The following is a 22,923-nucleotide window of genomic DNA, read 5'->3' as shown; positions in this document are numbered from 1 at the left end:
TTAGATATCCATGAGCACTAACATGTCAAGCAGACCCTTAAGAAATTTTTCTGTACCCATTTCTACAAGATTTTTATCTCCCATTGTGCGGCCTCATATTGAAGTAGAAAGTTTCCAACTAGACTCGGAGTTAATTTTCATGATACAAGGTCACAAATTTGGAGAAGAAGTATAAGAAAGTCCTTATCTGCACCTTGAGACATTTCTAGAACTTTGTGATATGGTGAATTGTGAAGGACTGTTAGCAGATGTAGTTTGATTGATAGCATTTCCTTTTAGTATCAAGGATAAAGTAAGGACTTGGTTATATTACCTCCGTCCTCAAAGCATCACAAGTTGGAAACAATTGGAGAAGCAATTTCTGGATCATTTTTTCCCTCCAAGTAGAACAATTTATATGAGGAATTGCATTACAAATTTTGCTCATGCATATGGAGAATCATTATTTGAAGCATGGGACAGATTCAAGAGTCTACAAAGATAGTGCCCTCATCAAGGTTTAGAAAAATGGCTGACCCTGCACATATTCTATAGGGGAATTTCTTTTTTAAATAAGTGTTTGTTGGATTTATCAGCTGGAGGTTCTTTTATGGACAAGAGTGTAGATGAAGCATATACGTTAATTGATCAAGTGGCATTGAACCTCTATGAATGGTCAAACAAAAGTTGGATGGAATCTCTCTAAAAAATTAAAGATGTGCAAGCCATAAATGTAAGAGAGCCTGTCAAACAAAATACAGTTCAACCACCCAAAAATGTTGAAATTCACAAGTCACAGAATGAGGAGTTCAAACATTTGGGGGCAATGATTAATAGAATAGTTTTAAAATGGTTCAAAGAAGACCTTCCTCCTACACAGACAAGATCTAGTGTAAATGATAATGATATTAAGTTGAGAAGTGGAAAAAATTATGAAGAACTTCTAAAGAAGGATCTGTTTAGAATTGAGAAGAAGAACAATAGAAGATCACAAGAACTCAGTTCCATTACTCCAGGAAGTTCACAAAGGCCACAAGTACCTTTCCCTCAACGCTTAATCACATCAACACTAGATAATCAAGTTGGACCTCCTCCGCAAGCTCAAAGGGGTTATGGGAAAAAGGAAGTATCTTTCCCAAGACCTTCACTAAGGGTTCCTTTTCTAGAAAGGCTAGTGAGGGTCAATAAAGGTAAAGATCCTGGCAAATTCTATGATCCAAATACGATTGAGTGCAGATTTCCTGATGTATATAAAGATGAAGACTCTTCAGATGAGGATTGTGATGATAATGCAGTGAATAATAAGTTTTCAGATCTACCTCCTGGTTTTACAGGATGTTATAGTGAAATTAAATTTTTAGATGATGAATGTGATGTGGTAGATCAACTTAAGAATGCAAATGAAGTTAGTGATCCTCCTATAGTTGATTCTCCTATTGAGGATATTGATGTTGATTTATTTTTTGATGTATGTGGAGATGATAATGATATAGAAGGATGTGTAGGGAGTTGTGTTGTGGAAACAACATCTCAAGAATCACCTCCTTTGTCCACATAACCTTCTGAGATTATGATAGTTGTAAGGATTGAGCATTTTATGGACTAATGTGTAGGGACTCATGTAGATATGGCAGAGTCCCAAGAATCACCACCATTTCTTGCACTACCACCTGAGCCAGAGCTAGAGCCATCAATTAATTCAGAAGAGGTCACATTCACATGTTTAGAACTTTCAGGTATCTCTCATCAAAGTAAGGTTAGTATTTCTTGTGATCTTGTGGAGAGAATTATAGAGAAATTCATCGTTGATTTTGTTGGATGTGATTCAATTTTTATTACTTATTCTGCTTATCTTGATATAGTTCTGGTTCTATCTTATATAACATGCTTGTGCGAGATATGTTTTTTTTTTAGTGTGCAGATTTTCATGGGGCCTATAATTGGAAGCTCACACTGAACCGTCTTCAACCACCTGAAGGAACTTTAAAGAAGACGAAGATGGAGAGAGCGATACTTCACTTTTTAACTCCAATATTGAAAGCTCCCTCCATAATAAGAGCCCCTGGTAGGAGGGTTCTAAAATATCTTACCCCTCCAAGAGAGAGATTTAGATGAATCTAATGAGGTGTCGAGCTAATGACCTTAAACAAGCACTTCTTGGGTAGCAACCCAAGTTCATTTTCCTTGTTTTCATCTATGTCTTTAGTGCTTTCTAGTTTCATTTCTTTCTTTATAATAAACATGTATCCTCTACTTAATTTTTGTTGTCAATCTTCTTTTATAGGACTTAAAGGTTAGGAGGAGTGCAACTATGTGATGGAGAAGTTAATGACATGGGCATTTGACACGCATCATTTGGTAACTTTTGTTACTTTTAATCTCCTCCACATTGTTTTTAGTTTTCATTAGGACAATGAAAAGTTATTAGTCTGGGGGGATGCATTAGGTTTAGTTTGCTTATATCTTGTGCATAATAAAATTTTGTTAATTGCATCACTCATTACATCATGATTGTTTGTTCCTTAATGTAAAATATTAGCATGTTTCATCTAGATATTTATGTTATGTGATTTGGTATGCTAGTATGTCTATTGATCTATGTTTTCCTATCCATAGTAGCATGAAGTGAGCATTATTATTACTAGAAGAATTTGAATGTTGGCCTAGTTTTAGGATCTCTTCACATTATGATTGACTTTGATGGTAGATATTTTTGAAAATAGTCATGATTTATTGAACCAGACTAGTACTCTTGTTTTTATGGTGACCTCTCAACTACATTTTGGTTACTGGATAAACTCAGATCATGTAAGCTCATTTGAAAAAATCAATCCCAAAAAAAATGAAAGTTTTTTCAAGTTTAATAATTTGCAAACATTCAAAGTAAAAAAATAAGGAATAAAAAATAGCTATCGTGAGTGGAACTAGTAATTCACCCATTTGAGACCGAGTTAGGTTACTAGGTAAATAAATGCTATGTTTCTCTTGATACTGAGTATTCCTTTGAGACCTTGTGTAGACGATGCATTGCATTTTTGTGGGGAACGAACCTTGCATGTGTCAGGTAAGTGCCTATCGCCGGAAGTATGAGGAATACGGTTAAATGGAAAATTGACTAGGCTTAGAGATTGACACGTGAGAAAGTTAAACAACATATAAGACTAAGCATGGAGAACTTCTACTTAGGCCACACTCAAATAATTTTTGTATCATGTTATCAATGAAACTATATGATAGGTTTATATTGAATTATTAGGGATTATTACATGTCATCTACACACATAAATATAGATTGTGGTTTTTGCTTGAGGACAAGCAAAGGTTTAAATCTGGGGGTGTGATGTGCGTAGATTATATACACTTTTATGCATACTTTGACGCACATCTACTTGTACTTTATTCATATAATGTATACTTATCACATCCTATTTCATTATAATGTCATACTTCCATTATATTTTATTCGGAGATCTACTCTTTGCTTGTTTTGATTGATTGGACGTGATTTGGAGCAAAAAATGGAGCTTAAATGAAGTCTAGAGCTTCTAAAGTGACACGGGCATGCGAAAACTAAGTTCTTCCAAGATCTGACCGTGTGGAGAACACATGGCCATGTGGAGGCCGTGTTGAGGCCGTGTGAATGTCACAAGGCCGTGTGGAATTTTTAGCACTGCAGACCAAAAGTAAAATGGACATAACTTTATGCTCATTTGGAATTTTGTGCTATTATTTATACCAATTTGTAGATAACTTTAAGATTTACAACTTTGATGAAGACTTCAACTAGAGAAAACCCCATCTTGATGGTGTAAAAGATGTTGTAATGAGGCATACCCATGTAGAGCCATGTCAAGGGCCATACAAGGGGTATGTGACCTCCACACGGCCGTATGAGCCACATGGCCCATGGCCGTGTGAACCACACGGTAGTACAATGTTTCCAGAGAGCAAGATGTTTTAGGCCGTGTGAATTCACACGGCCGTGTGGTTTTGGCAGAGAAGAAAGAGAACATGGCCGTGTGAGCCACACGGCCGTGTCACACCTCTAGAGAAGAAAGTGCACATGGTCGTGTGAAGGCCACACAGCCGTGTCACAGGCCGTGTGGTGCCCGTGCCTAGCCTATAAAAGGGGTTTTCTTCCCCTTTTCTCAGATATGGGGTGATCTTTGGCTTGGGGTTCTTCCCCATTGCTTGGGGAAGGGTTCTCTCCCTTGGGGGAACCCTAGATCTTCCATCCTTCGCCGATCCATCCACCTCCAGACTATTGGTTGCTACTCGGAATATCGTTCAACTTCCCCTGTACAAAAATTTATACAAGCATAGAACTATCCTAGCTACCCATGTGCTCTACTGAAGTTAAATTTGGATTGTAAATGATGCTTAACATTATTAATCCAAATTATCTTTCAGAAGGTAAACATGAATTGGAAACGATACTTAACATTTTTACTCCAAGTTTGACCGATGTGATCATCCTAAGTTAAACCATATTACAGAAGTTAATTAAATATCTATTTCAAAGATTTGCTTCCAGGTTAAACATGGCGAGACACTAGGCCTTCTTGGTTATGGGATCATCCACCACTTCTAGACAAAGCCTTACAAAGAAATTGGATATTTAACTTCTTACAGTAAACTAGGTTTAACTACAGAGACCTCAATAGAAGCACAATATCGATACGCTAAATCGAAATACAAAATCGATAGCACAAAATTGAAACATAAAATCGCTAACCTGTTGTGTTGGTATTTCAAAATCCATGCAAAGAAAACTAACTAATTAATTTGAAGCGGAAACCATTAATTAGTTATACCTTTCTTTGTAGCTAAAGAACTCTTGATCTTCTGTTGTATTACTCTCCTCCTCTTGGACGTTGTGTGGGCAACGATCTACCAAGATGGAATCCACCCGAACCACTTCTTCTCCTCCAAGACTCTCGTGCCACCAAGGGATGCCAAAATAGGAAACTCCTTCTCTTCTTCTTCTCCTCCAAGTAGCCGGCCACCAAGGAGATGGAACTTCTTTGATGTGCTACCGGCCTTGAGAGAAAGAAAACAAGGAGAAAGGAGAGAAGCAAGGGTCGGCCACCAAAGGAAAAGAAGAGGAGACGACCACAAGAGAGAGTTTCGCCCACAAGGAAAATAGAAGAGGAGGCAAGGCTAGGTTAGTTTCATAAGGCACCCTCTACCTCTCTTTTATAATCCTTGGTCTTGGCAAAAAAGGAAATTTTAATAACAATTAAAATCTCTCACTTTTAAATTTTCTATTGTATATGGCAATAAAGGAATGTTTTAAAATTAATCTCTCTCTTTTAAAACATGTAGACAACTACAAAAAGGAAATATTAATTAAAACTTCTCTTTTTAAAACCATGGTTAAAAATGTAACGCCCGCCCTCCCTGCTAACCCTAAGGGACGGGGCTACGATACTCTATGTACAAATAACAGCGGAAGACTTAAAATAATTTTCTTAGTTTAATAAAAACGTTTCTTTTGTTTTCCTTTTTATCAAATCTGAACTACACTATCAGTGCCTCAATAACATGATAACAAATTTAGTAGAAACATAACATCAAGTCAAACATATGGTACTACAATTCATGATACCAAAGCGTAGTTCTTTAAATGTTTTAAAGCAGGTTCTTATTTGGTTGCCTATCTACCGCCACACACATCTGCTTGCCTCTCCTGCTGCTCCTCTAGCTCATCCAGCTTTTTCTTTATCTGTGGTACAAGGACAGTAAGCTGTGAGCACTCATGGCTCAGTAAGTTCCTTTCCTACTCACTAAAACCGAAAATCATAGTATAATCTAAGAATGTCTCAACATGGCATCACTTCAACTAGTCATGACATAATGTAACATACTCTTTTAAGCATATCATGCAACATGAAGAAATCATAACTAGTCATGGCATATCATAGCGTAAAGCATAGCATGAAGCATAACATAATCGTATCTAATCATGGCATATCATCATAAGGAGTCATGGCATATCATACACATGAACATATCATGGAACATAACATAATCATATCTAACCATGGCATATAAATCATCATAGGGTATATGCATATGATTTTGAAAAACATGTATCCGAAAAACATGTGTATGTCTCATGATCTTTAAAACCATTTCTTCTTACATATATATACTTGAACATAATCTCAACTTAAAGGGGATCCCGGCTATGTACCATTTACATATTGCGCGCAACCTATGTAGGTCCAAGGTAGCAAGTCTTGAACCCTACAAGGCAAACATACTAGGCCCGAGTCTTACTCCATCGACTTAGGGGCACTTAGGAGCCCATCCCTAACGAGGCCCGAGTCTTATTCCATCGACCCCGGGGCGCTTATGGAGCCCACCCTTGGTACAAGCCATATAAAGTAAAGTACATGTCATACTTATACATATCATACATCATAAAAGCATACATCGCTTAGGCACACATCATATCATAAAAGTATGCATCACTTAGGCATACATCATGTCATAAAAGTATGCATCCCTTAGGCATACATCATATCATAACAATATGCATCACTTAGGCATAGATCATAAAACATGCATATCTTAAGCATAAAGCATATCATCAAGCATGCATAATTTGACCACATAGCATATCATGAAAGCATGTATATTTTAAGCACTAAACATAGCATCAAAGCATGCATAATTTAACCACATAGCATATCATGAAAGCATGCATATTTTAAGCACTAAACATAGCATCAAAGCATGCATAATTTAACCACATATCATAACATAAGCATGCATATTTTTCAGCTCATATCATATCACCAAAGCATGTAAGATTTACCCACATATCATAACATAAAACATGCATATTTTGAACTCATAACATATCGTAGAAATTCTCATCTGGTATAGCTCACAAGCATACATGTCTAAGCATAAAAGTATATCATGTGCTCATCCAATCATAAGGAACAATGTAACATGATTAATTTGGGTACTAAGCTTCCTAATCCTTTGGGTTCTTATCATGGCCGAAACCCTCTTAGGTGCCCATTTAGGTTTTAACCACATCCAAGCATGTAGAACCTAATTCATTCACATATCATTTTCATAGGAAGTATTATAAACAAGATTTACTTGGACTTTAAGTTCTCCAAGTCCTTAAACCTCATTTGGCCGAACCTTAACAAGTGTGAAACAAGGTTCTAAATGACATAAAGCATGGGATCCTTAACCATATTTATAGCATTTATTCCAAGGAATATGGTAAGCACAATTGAGCTAGTTCCTAAATTCTTTAAGCCCTTAAAGTTATGTCATGGCCGAAACTTACAAGTACTCATTTAGGTTTTCAAGCAAGCATACAAGCATGTGAACTTACTCTAACATCATGTATAAATTTATAAATGGCATCATAGAAGTGGTCATGGCCGAAACTTCACTTAGCATCAATTTAGGTCACTAACAACATATAGCATGTGAATTTTTTTAGCTTTCTACATTTTATATTTCATGGAGAGTGACATGAGCATGTTCAATGTAAGTTCTAGGGTTTCTAGGGCATGTATCCCTTCATGGCCGAGACCTTAAGGTGTCCATTTGAATCATAGTTAATTATATAAGCATGTGAACACAATCAACATGTTATCTCAATTTCATAAGAAGCATCTTTAACACATGAGGTCTAAATTTTAAGGTTTCTAGGTCTTTAAACCTTACATGGCCGAACCTCATCAAGCATGGAATTTGTTCAAATGGCATAAAAGAATAGAAAGTCATAACACATTTCATAACATGTATAAAAGTCAAGCACTATAAGCATACATTTAAATTGTGTCTTAGGTTTCCTAGGTTTTTCCTTTCTTTATCTCATAGCATATGTTTGGCCGAAACCTTCCAAGTCTTTAAACTAGGTTTTAGGTGGCCTAAAGTATGGAAAACCTAAACAAGTTTTATGGCAAAAATATCAAAGAAACTATACATATAAATTTGGCTCACAACAAGCTAGGACCCTTGTGGTCATAATTATCATATATCATGCAACCAATTTTCCTATACTCTAATTAAGCATGGGAGCATTAAACAACTTTCATATCTTATTGTCATGGAGGTTTTGAGCATGTTAAAAATCTGTTTAAGATATTCTAAGCCATCCACCTTACCATGGCCGAAACATTAAGAGTGGTGTTCATGAGTTTCTATCAACATACAAGCATGCAACTTCTTTAAGAAACTCTATATTCTATCATATAAACATGGTGAGTTTAAATTCAAAGTATTCCTAACCCTAAACCCTTCCTTTGCCGAAACTTGTGAGTGGGATACTTTTGGTTCCAAGTAACCTTCTAGTATGAAAACAATAATGGATCCTTAACCATTTATTTAGAGGGTTTTGTGCAAGTTAGGTAAACAAATAAATTCCCTAGCCCTTATAAAACCTTTTTGGCTGAAACTCTAGGGTTAGATACATCTCTAATCCAACATCACATATATATAAAAATATGAGAGAAAACCTTCTTATAAAGCATAGAAAAATTATCATGAATCAAGGCTTATTTTAAACATTCCTAGGATCACAAGTCCTTCCTTTGGCCGAATTTTTCACAACTTTGTTCTAGGTTTTAAAATCCTCATAAAATCCAAAAACACATCAAAACTACTTGTACCACAGGTGAGGGGATACTTACATCCTTTTCGCTTGTGGTTCTAAAGTGTGTTGATGGAAGAAAGGGTTTCTTCTTCTTGTTCTCCTCCTTTGTTTTCCCTTGGTAGCCTTACTTGTATCCTAGGAGGAACTTTGTTTTGGGGGCCGAAAATGGAGGAGAGGGGGCTGAGGTTCTCGGTGATGGAGAGGGGAGAATGATAGAAATGAGAGAAAAATCAAATCTTCTCTTCACATGCTCCCTTTTATGTTAAGGGGGAAGAGGTAGCAAAATTGGTTTTTGCTTTCCTTCTCCCTTAGACCTTTTTTTTCATTTTTATTTTCATTTTATTTATTTATTTGTTCTCATCATTCATGATGAAACAAGGGGGAATGAATCCCCTTAATGGTCCTCTTTAAGTCATGGCAAAAAGAGAGAGGAAGAGGGAGAGAAAAGAAGGAAGGCAAGTTGCCTTTCTCTTGTTCTTTTCTTGTTTTCTTTTGGCTAGCTTTTACTCTCATCCTTATCATGAGTTTCTCTCCTTTGCTATCAATATTTCATTCCTATCCCAACTGGTTATTACCCATTAATCCTATCATTTACATCATGAGAGGTTCAAGGTTCAATCCTTGACCACTCCCTATTTTTATTTCTTTTTGGTTCAACATTCTACTAATATTTTTCTAAGGCAAGTTCATCATTCTCATATTTATCTTAAAAGCTTAGTGGGTGTTACAAAAAAAGGAAAGTTTTCTCAAAAATTCAAATCTCTCTTTTAAACATTATAGATAACTACAAATAAAGAAAGATTTTAATAAAATTAAAATCTCTCTTTAATTTTTTGTAGATAGCTATAAAAGGAAAGATTTTAAAATTTAAAACTCTCTTTTTAAAACCATGAGGATGGCTATAAAAGAAAAGATTTTAAAAAAAATAAAATTTTCCTTTTATTTCTTTAGTGGACACTAAAAAGGAAAGTTTAAACAAAATTAAAATCTTTCTTTTAACCATTGTCGATAACTACAAAAAAGGAAAGATTTTAATAAAATAAAATATTTTTTTAACCATTGGTGATAACTACAAATAAGGAAAGATTTTAACAAAATTTTATTTTAAAATAAAACTTCCTTTTCTTCGACTAGTGGCCGGCCACATCTTGAGCACCAAGATATGCTTGGGCCGACCACCTCTTGAACTCCAAACAATGCTTGGCCGACCCCCCTTTCTTCAAGCAAGGATGTGTCTGGCCCATTACTTGGGTAAGAAATGGACTTTGTGGATACAAGACTTTATAGAGGCTTCAACAGGGACCGAGAGGAGAAATTGATTTTGGTCTCCCGATGAGCTTGAGCTTCCTGCGTTCGCCCCGAACACCCAACTCAAGTTCATCCATAAAAACTCATACTACTAAAGAGTTATTATTGAACTACCGCACCAATCCCAAATTACATTATGGGCTCCTTCTTTTTATAAGTGTGTTAATCTCCCTGTGTTTAAGATATCGAATGCCCAATAATTAAATGAGTTACTGACAACTCACTTAATTAATATCTAGCTCCAAGAGTAGTACCACTCAACTTTATTATCATGTCGGACTAGGTCCACCTGCAGGGTTTATATGACAATCATTATGAGCTCCTCAAGGGGACATCATCAACCTAGATTACTAGGACACAGTTTCCTTCTATAATCAACAAAACACCCTATAAATATTATTATTTCCCAACTTATCGGGTCTATTGATCCAACTGAATAAATCTCACCCATTGATAAATTAAAGAAATAAATACTAATTATATGTGCTTGTTATTATATCGGGATTAAGAGCACACACTTCCATAATAATAGAGGTCCTGTTCTTTTATGCAGTCAGTATAAAATAACAACCTCAAATGGTCCTGCTCAATACACTCATAGTGTACTAGTGTAATTTTATAGTCAAAATAAACTAATACCAAATTACATTACAACCATTCCAATGGTTTGTCCTAATCCATCTTGGTTGTGAGCTACTATTTATAATTTTTAAGGAACTGATAACATGATCTTCTGTGTGACACCACACACCATGTTATCTACAATATAAATTAAATGGACAACTACATTTAACATAAATGCAGACATTTGACCAATGTGATTCTTATTTAAAATAAATGTTCATACAAAAAGCTAGGCTTTTAGTATACATCCTAACACATACCAAGGATTGCATCCAAGAAGACCGGTGCTACATGGATAAGCTTTCTCTTCTCTTCTCCTTATGTTTTGAGTTGTAGATCGAGGGGCGTCATGACAGGGCTGGCCCGCTAAAGGACTTTTAGGGTATCATCTTGAAAAGAGAAGCAAATCTCCACAAGGAAGTAGGGGATCGGGCATAATCTCTTTTTCTATTTCTATGTTATTGTGTGTTAGTGTGTTTCTGTATTGTATGACCGAGGGGCATCGTGACAGAGCTACCCCGCTAACAGACTTCATAGGAATCACTTCCATTTAGTAGCATAGGACATGGAGTAGGAGATCATGTCGGCTTATCCACTATAGGGGAGAGTCGGTAATGAATCTAACTTCCTACAAGAGCATGAACATAGAGGATAGAAACTAAACAATCTACGTAACATCGCCTAGCGTTACAAGGAAATCGAAATTCTAGAATCTATCATCCTCCATTCACTAAGCTCATTCTCTCTCTCTACTCTCTCTCTTTTCTCTTCTCTTTCTCTTTAGAGTTTGTTAACAACTTTAGATTGTCTAAATAATTCTCCGTGTGAAGTTAACTAGTGCTTAATTAATAGTCCCTGTGGGTTCGATATCTTTTTATTATTGACGACGTAATCGTACACTTACGGTGCGTAACAATTAACAATGGTTGTAATGTACCCCCCCCCCCCCCCCCCCACCCCACCCCCACACCCAAATACAAGTGTCACTGAGTTTGCCATACCCTCCCTCTGCTTATTTAACTTAGTGGACCATGGCCCATATAGAGTAAAGCTCCACTTTCGTTACCACTCCGTCACTTTCACCTCTACCATAGATTATCTTACTCATAACACAGTAGAGGTATCGAAAGACGGGGTTTTGCATTTTGGAGGCTTTAGATCAAGATGGGTCATAGCGTTCATTTAGACCAATGATTAAACTCCAAAAGGAGTTTGCATTATATCTAGAATCAAAGTTACGAGGCACCCTTGTGGGTAATCTAAAACAATTACTAATTTCTTACAAACTCCAAAGGTAATCATGATTCATTAATCTAAAACTAATTTATCTGTCATGATCATCATTAGAAGTGAAATTAAACTCTAAAGATCTCAAAAATTCAAGGGCAAGTCATGGGTAGGTTGGTTCACTAGTATACATCATATCACTCCAGTCTAGATTACCAATCAACCAATCCACATCATCTTTAAGTCCTAAGCACTCCATGGTGGTACTCTCCATGTAGCACGTACAAACTAACTTACATCTAAACAAATTATCAAGTCAAGATTTTTTATCTTCATTTCTAAGCATAACACCAAATTTGTTAGTGTTACCTTCATCTACCGCAGGGTGCTTTCCTTTTCTTTTCATTGGTGCCTTCTCCTTCATGGGTGCTTTTCCCTTCCCTTCCCCCTTGTCTGGATATTTGTTACGGTTCTGCAAGTGTACGGATTCGTCATCAGTAATATAAAAGATTGTCAAACCCACAAGGACTAGTTATAACACTAGTGAGGACACACTTAGGATTAGCTACACTATCGATGATTGTAAGTAATCCAAGAAAAGAGGTTAGAGAGCGGGAATGAGAACTAGCAACGAGAAGAACTAAACCTAGTTAATGAAGAGTTCTAGGAGCTCGGTTTCATTGTGGTGGTATTGATGTGTCACATACTATCCTATACTCATTGTCCATCAGCATGCATTCGCCGGAAGCTAAAGCTACTATCGTTGAGCACCAAACAAAGACGATCCCTATGAAATCCTGTTACTGTTAACCCCTGTCACTAGGGCACCTCGGTAGATCACAAGGACACGACTCTTATTGATGTTATCAAGGATAGAATTAAGAAGCTTAATTTGGCCTCTTACTTCCTTGTGGAGGAGTCGTCTCTCCTTTCAAGGAAATACCCTAGATGTCTGTGAACGGGTTACCCCTATCGCTAGGGACCCTTGGGTGTACGATCTAAGCTATTCCCTCTACGAGGTTGGTAATTCCTACACAATCAATCAACACAACAAAGAGATCGAGTAATCAAAACAAAGCAAGTGAAATCATCCACTAAAATATAAATGTAACATGAGTCATACATCAAAGCCTATCCACAATTACTCTCTCATCCTAGAACAAGGACTTTACTCCATAGATGCCAGAGAAAACCCCGAAGACATGATATGTATAAGCATACAATCCTCATAAACAAAGAGAGAAAGAAGGAGTATGCTTATCCAATGACGATGAGTGATCTTCGGATCTAATCCTTTGCTTCTCGAGTTGATGTGGTGATGAAAGATTGCTGGATTGATGTCCTGGATGGCGTAGAACAGCACCAGAGCGATTCTCCTCTTGAGGGCTCACCTTCCGGGTCTCCCCCCTAGGAAAAGGGTTAAAAAACCCTTTTATAGGCTAGGGCGCGGCGCGACGTCACGACCGTGCAAGGATGGCACGACCATGCCATTTCTAGGCTCTGGATGCGCTTCACGGCCATGCCAATTGGTACGGCCGTGTGATGCTGGGTCTCAGCTCTGGTGACATGGCCGTGAATGGTTGCACGATCGTGTGCTTCTGGGTCTCAGTCATGGGTGGCACGGCCGTGCAAGTATGCACGACCATGCTCAGCTCCACCCCTAGTTTGGCCGCACGGTCGTGCACTTCTCCTCTGCTATTTGGCCACACGATCGTTAAAGGTTTGCACGACCGTGCACTTCTCCTCTACTGTTTGGCCACACGGCCATGCAAGGTTTGCACGACCGTGTTCTCTGGCTCGCTCCAATGCGTCGACAAACACTGTTTTCGCTCCGTAAGTTGATCCTGTCAACACAAAACTAAACAAAGAGCAGATATCTGAGCAAAATAGTATATATGATGAATACATGATAAAAGTGGTGATCATACAAAGAATATGTATGAATAAAGCAAGTGAATGTGCGTAAACACTAGGCCTTCTTGGGTATGTGATCATCCACCACCGCCTAGAAAAAGACTTTTAAAGAAATATAATATTTAATTTCCTTATAGTAACTCTAGGTTTAACCAAAAAGAACAATTGAATCACAAATTCAAAAAAAAAAAAAAACACAAAATCAAAAATATAAATTCGATTACCTAGATTCATTAGCCTCTTGTGTTTGGTATTTCAAGATCTAAATAAAAGATGAACTAGTTATGATGCGGAAACTAATAACTAGTTATACTTTTTTTAACTTATAGACCTCATAATCTTCTGTCGTATTCCTCTTCTTATCTCGGACGTCGTGTGGGCGACGATCTACCGGGACGAGAATCCACCCAAGCTATCTCTTTCTTCAAGCAAGTTTCGGCCACTACAAGAACTCCAAGAGAAGATGAGGTTCGACCACCACCACCAAGCTCCAAGGGATGCTAGAAACAAATCCTCCTTTCTCTCCTTCTCCAAGCAAAATCTGGCCACCAACAAGCTCCTTGAGAGTTGATGCCGCCGGCCACCAATGGACAAGAAAAGGAGGTGAGGAAGAAGATGGGACGGCCGGCCACCACAAGGAAGAGAAGAGAGGAATACTAGATGTATTATTCTTATGAGGTGAGGCACCTCTACCCTCTCTTTTATATTCCTTGGTCTTGACAAATAAGGAAAGTTTTAATAAAAACTTCCTTATCTTCCTTGCTATTAAAAAGGAAAAATAAAAATCCTTTTCTCAATTTAACGTGGCCGGCCATATCTAATCCTCCAAGGAAAGAAAGATTTAAACACAAAATTAAAACTTCCTAATTTGTTTTCGGAAATTATAAATAAAAATTTCTCTTTTAAAAATTCCCTTCATGGTTGGTCATAAAAGGAAACGTTTATAAATTAAAATCTCTCTAATAAAATATGTGGATGATTTACAAAAAGGAAGGTTTTCTCTAAAATTAAAATCTTCCTCTCAATCTACAAATAAGGAAAGATATCAAATATTTTCTTAATATTTTGTAGAAACAATAATAGGAAAGATTTAATTTTAAAACTCTCTTTTAAATCATGAAGATGGTTACAAAAAAGGAAAGTTTTATCAAAAATTAAAATCTTCCTTTTAACTACTAATAAGGAAAGATATCAAACATTTTCTTAATCTTTTGTAGAAAGCTATAAAAGGAAAGATTTTAATTTTAATCTCTCTTTTAAAGCCATGGCTTCCACATAAGAAAGATTTAAAAAATCAAATCCCATTTATTTTATTGTGGCCGGCAACCTAAGCTTGGGTTTAAGCTAGGGCCGGCCACCTAATAAAACCAACTCACCTTGGTTTTGCCGACCCTAGCTTGGGCTCCAAGCTAGGCTTAGCCGACCACCTTAAGGTGGGTAAGAAGGTGGGTATGATTGGTATAACACTTTATAAATAAGAGGCTACGACAGGGACCGAGAGGAGGAATTGGTTTTGGTCTTCCGATGAACTTGAGCTTCACGTATTCGCCCCGAACACACAACTCGAGTTCATCAATAATAACTCATACCACTAAAGAGTTTTTATTGAACTACCACACCAATCCCATATTACTATATGGGCTCCTTCTTATCATGAGTGTGTTAGTCTCCCTGTATTTAAGATATAGAATGTCCACTGATTAAATGAGTTACTGACAACTCACTTAATTAATATCTAGCTCCAAGAGTAGTACCACATGACCTTATCGTCATGTCGGACTAAGTCCACCTGTATGGTTTACATGACAATCCTTATGAGCTCCTCTTGGGGACATCATCAACCGAGATTACTAGGACAGAGTTTCCTTCTATAATCAACAACACACACTATAAATAATAACATTTCCCAACTTATCGGCCTATTGATTTATCGAACTAAATCGCACCCTTTGATAAGTCAAAGAAATAAATACTAGATATATGTGTTTGTCATTATATCATGATTAAAAGCACACACTTCCATAATAACAAAGGTCTTGTTCTTTTATGCAGTCAATATATAAAGAACTTGACTTAAATGTCCTGCTCAATACACTTAGAGTGTACTAGTGTAATTTTATAGTTAAGATAAACTAATACCAAATTACACTATGACTATTTAAATGGTTTGTTCCTTTCCATCTTAGTCGTGAGCTACTGTTTATAATTTATAAGGAATTGATAACATGATCTTCTGTGGGACACCACATACTATGTTATCTACAATATAAATTAATTGAACAACTACACTTAGCATATAAATGTAGGCATTTGACCAATGTGATTCTTTATTTCAAAATAAATATTTACAAAAGTTAGTCTTTTAGTATGTAACGCCCGCCCTCCCTGCTAACCCTAAGGGACGGGGCTACGATACTCTACGTACATATTACAGCGGAAGACTTAAAATCATTTTTCTTGGTTTAATAAAATCCGAACTACACTAATATGGTTTCCATAACATGATAACAAGATAAATAAAAGCATAACATCAAGTCAACCATATGGTACTACAATTTACTAAACCAAAGTGAAATTCTTAAAAGTTCTTAAAGCAGGTTCTTATTTGGTTGCCTAGCCACCGCCACACACATCTCCTTGCCTCTCCTGCTGCTCCTTTAGCTCATCCAGCTGTTTCCTTTATCCGTGGTACAAGGAAAGTAAGCTATGAGCACTCATGGCTCAGTAAGTTCCTTTCCTACTCACTAAAACCGATAATCATCACATGATCAAAGAATATCTTAACATAACATAATCTCAACTAGTCATGGCATAACATATCATACTCTTTAAGCATATCATGCAACATAACAACATCATGACTAGTCATGGCATATCATCTCTTAAAGCATAGCATGGAACATAACATAATCATATCTAATCATGGCATATCCTAGTATCATTTTAAGGTAGCATAGCATATCAAGTTCTTAAAGCATAGCATGAAACATAACATAATCATATCTAATCATGGCATGTCATATTATCATCATAAGATCACATAACATATCAAGCTCTTAAAGCATAGCATGAAACATAACATATTCATATTCAATCATGGCATATCATAAATCATAGCATCATCACAACATGATCATAAATTATATGCAATATGATTTTGAAAACATGTATCCGAAAAACATGTGTATGTCTCATGATCTTTTAAAACCATTTCTTCTTCTTACATATATACTTGAACATAATCTCAACATAAAGGGGCCCGGCTTAGTACCACATACATACATAATGCGCGCATCCTAAGTAGATCCAAGGTAGCTAGTCTTGAACCTACTAGGAAACTAGGCCCGTAGCTCGACCTAGGGGCACGTAAGGAGCCCACCCTTTACTAGGCCCGTAATTCGACCTAGGGGCGCATAAGGAGCCCACCCTTTTGGTACAAGCCATTCAAAGTAAAATACATGTCATACTTATACATATCATACATCATACAAGCATGCATCACTTAGGCATACATCATATAAAAGTATGCATCACTTAGGCATACATCATGTCATAAAAGTATGCATCACTTAGGCATACATCATATAAAAGTATGCATCACTTAGGCATACATCATGTCATAAAAGTATGCATCACTTAGGCATACATCATATAAAAGTATGCATCACTTAGGCATACATCATATTAACATGCATATCATAAAAGCATACATATTTTAAGCACATAGCATATCATCAAAGTATGCATATTTCCTTCCACATAGCATATCATAAAAGCATGCATATTTTAAGCACATAATCACTTCATCAAAGCATGCATATTTCTATCCACATGGCATATCACAAAAGCATGCATATTTTAAGCACATAGCATATCATCCAAGCATGCATATTTCTATCTACATAACATATCATAAAAGCATGCATATTTTAAGCACATAACATATCATCAAAGCATGCATATTTCTAAGCACATATCATATCATGGAAAGTAGAAATCACAAGCATACATGTTTAAGCATAAGGGTGTATCATGTAATTATACTATCATAAGAAACATGGTAACATAGTTAGCTTGGGTTCTAAGCTTCCTAATCTCTTGGGTTCTTATCATGGCCGAACCCCCTTAGATCTCAATTTAGGTAAAAACAACCTCCAAGCATGTGGAACCTAAATTATCATTACATAAATTTCATAGGAAGCATTATAAGTATGATTTACTTGGTTTCTAAGTTCTCCAAGTCCCTAAACTTCATGTGGCCGAACCCTATCAGGTGTGAAACAAGGTCCCAAATGTCATGAAAGCATGGAAACCTTAAACCACATTTATAGCATTTTTTTTTCCAAGTAACATAGTAAGCATATTGAGCTAGTTCCTAAGTCCTTCAAGCCCTTAACATATGTCATGGTCAAACTTTTAACAAGTGTTCATTAGGGCTAAAAACAAATATACAATCATGTGAACTTGAACTAACATCATGTATAAATTCATAACAAGACATTATACAATATGTATGGCCGAAACTTACCCTAGCCTCAATTAGGTCATTAAACAACATATAGCATAGGAACTTTGTCTTTCCACTTATCATATTTCATGTAGAGTGACATAAGCTTATTTAATTTTTGTTCTAGGGTTTCTAAGGCATCTATCCCTTCATGGCCGAAACATACAATGGTCCATTTAGGTCATGGAAAAATTATACAAGCATGTGACACAATCAACACATTATCATATTTCCATAGGAAGCATTTTTAACACCTTTGGTTTCATTTCTAAGGCCTTTAGGTCTTTTAAACCCTACTTGGCCGAGACTTATCAGTGTATAAACTTGCTTCAAATATCCTAAAAGCATAAGAAATCATACAAGTTTCATAGCATGTATAAAGACAAGCATAATAAACATACATGTGAATTGTGTCTTAGGCTTCCTAGGTTTCTTTCCCTTTTCCTTTTATTTTTCCTCATGGCCGAAACCTACCAATCTCTAAACTAGGTTTTTAAGTGGCCTAAAGAATGGAAAACCTAAGTAAGTTTCATGGCAAAAATTACTAAGAACATCATATACAAAGTTGGTTCATAAACAAGCTAGGACCCTTGTGATCTTACATGTCATATATCATGTAACTAATTTTCTATACTCCAATTAAACATGAGAGCATTAAATAACTTTCATATCATAATATCACAGAGGTCTTGAGCATATTAGAATTTTGTTTAAGCTTTTCTAAACTATCCATCTTATCATGGCCGAAAATCTAAAATAAGAGTTCATGAATTTCTAGCAATGTTCAACATGCAATTCTTTAAGAGAACTCTATATTCTATCATACAAACATGGTTACTTAAATTTAAAGGTCTTCCTAAACCTATGCCCTTTTCTTGTCCGAAACATAAAAGTGGATTTCTTTTGGTTCCAAGTAACTTTTAAGCAAGAAAACCAATAAAAGATCCTTAGTAGTTCATGGAGGGAATCTTGTACTAGTTTGGTTACACAATATTTTCCCTAACCTCCTTAAAATATTTTTTTGGCCTAAATTCTAGAGTTAGGTACTCCTCTGATCAAGCATCATTTAGGTATAAAAACATGAAGAAAATCCTTCCTACATAGCATAGAAAAATATCATGAAATAAGGACTTGTTTAAACCTTCCTAGATTTGAAAACCCTTTCTTTGGCCGAATTTTTCTTAAATTCTTTCCTAGGTTTTCTAATCCTTTTAAAATCCAAAAATCACATAAAAAGCCTTGTACCACAGGTGAGGGGAAGCTTACATCCTTTTCTCTTGTGGATCTAAGGTATGGTGATGGAAGAAGTAGCCTCTTCTTCTAGTTCCTTTCCCTTGATTCCCTTGCTTAGTCCTCCTTGTATCTTAGGATTTCTAGGAGAAAACCTTGGCTTTGGGGCCGAAGGTGGAGGAGAGGGTGTTGGTGTTCTCGGTGAGGGAGAGGGAGGATGAGAAAATGAGAGAAAAATAAACTTCTCTTTTCTTGCTCCCTTTTATGTTAAGGAGGAAGAGGTAGCAAAATTAGTTTTTGCTTTCCTTCTCCCTTAGCTTTTTTTTTCTATTTTCTTTTTATTTTTATTTATTTATTTATCCTCATCATTCATGGTGAAACAAGGGGGAATGAATCCCCTTAATCAACCTTTTTAATGTCACGGCAAGAAGAGGGAGAGGGAGAGAAAAGGAGGAAGGCAAGTTGCCTTTCTCTTGCTCTTTTCTTGCTTTCTCTTCTTAGATCTTTACTCCTATCTTTATCATGCATTCCCTTTCCTTGCTATCAATATCTTCTCTCTATCCCAATTGGTTTCTACTAAATAATTCTATAAATTATAATATAAGAGGTTCAAGGTTCAATCCTTGACTTCCTCTTCTTTTTATTTCATTTTATTTCTTTTTGCTTCAACTCACTTCTTATTATTTTTCTAAGGAAAAATCCCATATTCATATGTTTATCTTAAAAGCTTAGTGGGTGTTACATAGTATACACTCTAACAATCTCCCACTTATACTAAAAGACTATGTTGTCATCAACGCTTCCATATATCTGATTCCCATTCCTTCTACATGTCGATCGAAAGTTCTCGCAGGAAGGGCCTTAGTGAAAGGATCTGCCAGGTTATCTGCTAAAGCAATCTTGGTGACAACAACTTCTCCTCGCTTTACGTTTCTCGTATCAGGTGGTACTTGTGCTCTATATGTTTACTCGCCTTATGGGTGCGTGGTTCCTTCGAGTTTGCTACTGCACCGCTATTATCATAATAAATTGTGATGATTTTGGGCAAACCAAGAATCACATCTAAATCCATTAGGAAGTTCCTAAGCCATACATCTTCTTTGGCTGCCTCAGAAGCTGCCACATACTCAGCTTCCGTGGTTGAGTCTGAAATACATTTATGCTTAACACTCCTCCATGCAATGGCTCCACCTCCTAAAGTAAACACATAGCCTGATGTAGACTTACTATTACCCCTATCTAATTGGAAGTCAGAATCCATGTAACCCACAGGGAGAAAATCTTTTGCTTGGTAAATCAGCATATAATCTCTAGTGCTTCTCAGGTACTTCAATATATGCTTTACAGCAGTCCAATGTCCTTGTCCAGGGTTACTTTGATATCTGCTAACCATGCCCACGGTAAAATAGATATCTAGTCTCGTGTATAGCATTGCGTACATTAGGCTTCCGACAGCCAAAGTATTAGGATCTGCCTTCATGTCCTCTATCTCCTTTGATGTCTTCGGAGACATCTCTTTTGACAAAGCTACTCCATGCCTAAAAGGTAGAAAACCTTTCTTGGAGTTTTGCATGCTAAAACGAGCTAGGATAGGATCAATATATGAAGCTTGGGATAAGCACAATATTCTTTTCTTACGATACCTTATTACATTGATCCCTAGAATATGTGCACACTCTCCCAAGTCTTTCATATCCAATTTCTTGGACAACCATACCCTTACTTCCGACAACACCTTGATATTATTTCCAACAAACAAAATATCATCTACGTATAGTATAAGAAATACCACCACGTTTCCATCACACTTCTTGTATACACAAGACTTATCCAGACATTGGATAAATCCATACGACTGGATTACTTCATTAAATCGGATGTTCCAAGACCTTGAAGCTTGCTTTAGTCCATAAATAGACCGATAGAGCTTGCACACTAGATGCTCTTTGCATTTTTCAATGAACCCCTCTGGTTACTTCATATGGATGTTTTCTTCAAGACGTACATTAAGGAAAGCTGTATTGGCATCCATTTTTCATACCTCATAATCCATATGAGCAGCAATAAACAATAGAATCTAGATAGACATAAGCATGGCTACCGACAAAAAAGTTTCTTCATAATCAATTCCCTCATTCTGAGTGTACCCTTTCGCAACAAGCCTTGCTTTGAAAGTTTCCACCTTCCCATCTATCCCTCTTTTCCTTTTGTAGATCCTTTACATCCAACGGCTTTTACACCATTTGGTGGTTCTACAAGCTCCCAGACCTTATTAGAATACATAGATTCTATTTCTCAATTCATTGCTCTTTGTCAAGATGCTGCATCTTTATCTTGGAGTTCTTCATCATATGTACGGGGATCAGGTTCATGTTTACCTGGGATCAAGTCTGAAGACTCTCCCAAAAACATGAATCTATCATGTTGCCTCACAACCCTCCCATTATGACGAGGCACTGTCTGTGGTTGTATATTATTTGTGATACGTGTTGTAGTATCTTGTGATATTTCATCTTGTACTGTTGATAATAGACTAGACGTGCCCTCTCTAATTTCTTCTAGAACAATTTCAGTCTTGGATTTATGGTTCATTACATAATCTTCCTCTAAAAATCGAGCATTAGGGCTAACAATGATCTTATGATTTTTAGGATTATAAAATAAACCACCTTTCGTTCCCTTAGGATATCCCACAAACAGACAAACTTCTGTACGTGATTCCAACTTGTCAGTATCTCCTTTCAGCGCATGTGCTAGACTACCCCATATCCGGATATGATTCAGACTAGGCTTGCGCCCATTCCATAATTCCATGGGATTAGAGGGTACTGATTTAGAAGGTACCATATTTAGAATGTACACTGCTATTTCCAGGGCATATCCCCAAAATGAATTTGGTAATTCTGAATAACTCATCATCGATCTAACCATTTCCATAAGAGTCCTATTCCTTCGTTCTGCCACACCATTCTGTTAGGGTTACTAGGTGCAGACAATTGGGATTGAATCCCGGCTTCTGATAAGTAATTCCTAAACTCTCCAAAGAGGTATTCACCACCACGATCAGACCATAGTGTCTTGATACTTTTACCATGACATTTCTTCACATCAGCCTTATACTCTTTGAATTTATCAAAGCATTCAGACTTGCGGCGCATCAAGTAAATGACCCATATCTCTAATAGTCATCTATGAAAGAGACAAAATATTCGAAACCACCTCTTGCCTTGATAGACATAGGACCACACAAATCAGAATGAACCAGATCTAACACATCTTTGGCTCTATACCCCTTGGCCTTAAAAGGTCTCTTGGTCATCTTTCCTTCCAAGCAAGATTCGCAAGTTGGAAAGTTTTCCAACACTAATGAACCCAAGAGTCCATCAGCTAGAAGCCTTTGAATCCTACTCAAGTTAATATGACCAAGCCTTAGATGCCAAAGAAATGTTTGGTTTATATTTGAAGGTTCCTTTCTCTTATTAGAATTAGAAGATGTGTTATT

At 36.6% G+C, this 22,923-nt stretch overlaps 1 non-coding gene across 1 annotated transcript; it reads right to left on the bottom strand.

Annotated features, from left to right (window-relative positions):
* Positions 1-395: 395 nt before the first annotated feature.
* LOC122028341 lies at positions 396-501 on the bottom strand. The gene has a single exon (XR_006124743.1). It is a non-coding gene; the product is annotated as a small nucleolar RNA R71 (small nucleolar RNA).
* Positions 502-22,923: the final 22,422 nt, after the last annotated feature.

The sequence above is a fragment of the Zingiber officinale genome, chromosome 10A (assembly GCF_018446385.1).
Source record: "Zingiber officinale cultivar Zhangliang chromosome 10A, Zo_v1.1, whole genome shotgun sequence".
Taxonomy (NCBI): Eukaryota; Viridiplantae; Streptophyta; class Magnoliopsida; order Zingiberales; family Zingiberaceae; genus Zingiber; species Zingiber officinale.
This window is presented reverse-complemented; position numbering and strand designations above follow the sequence as displayed.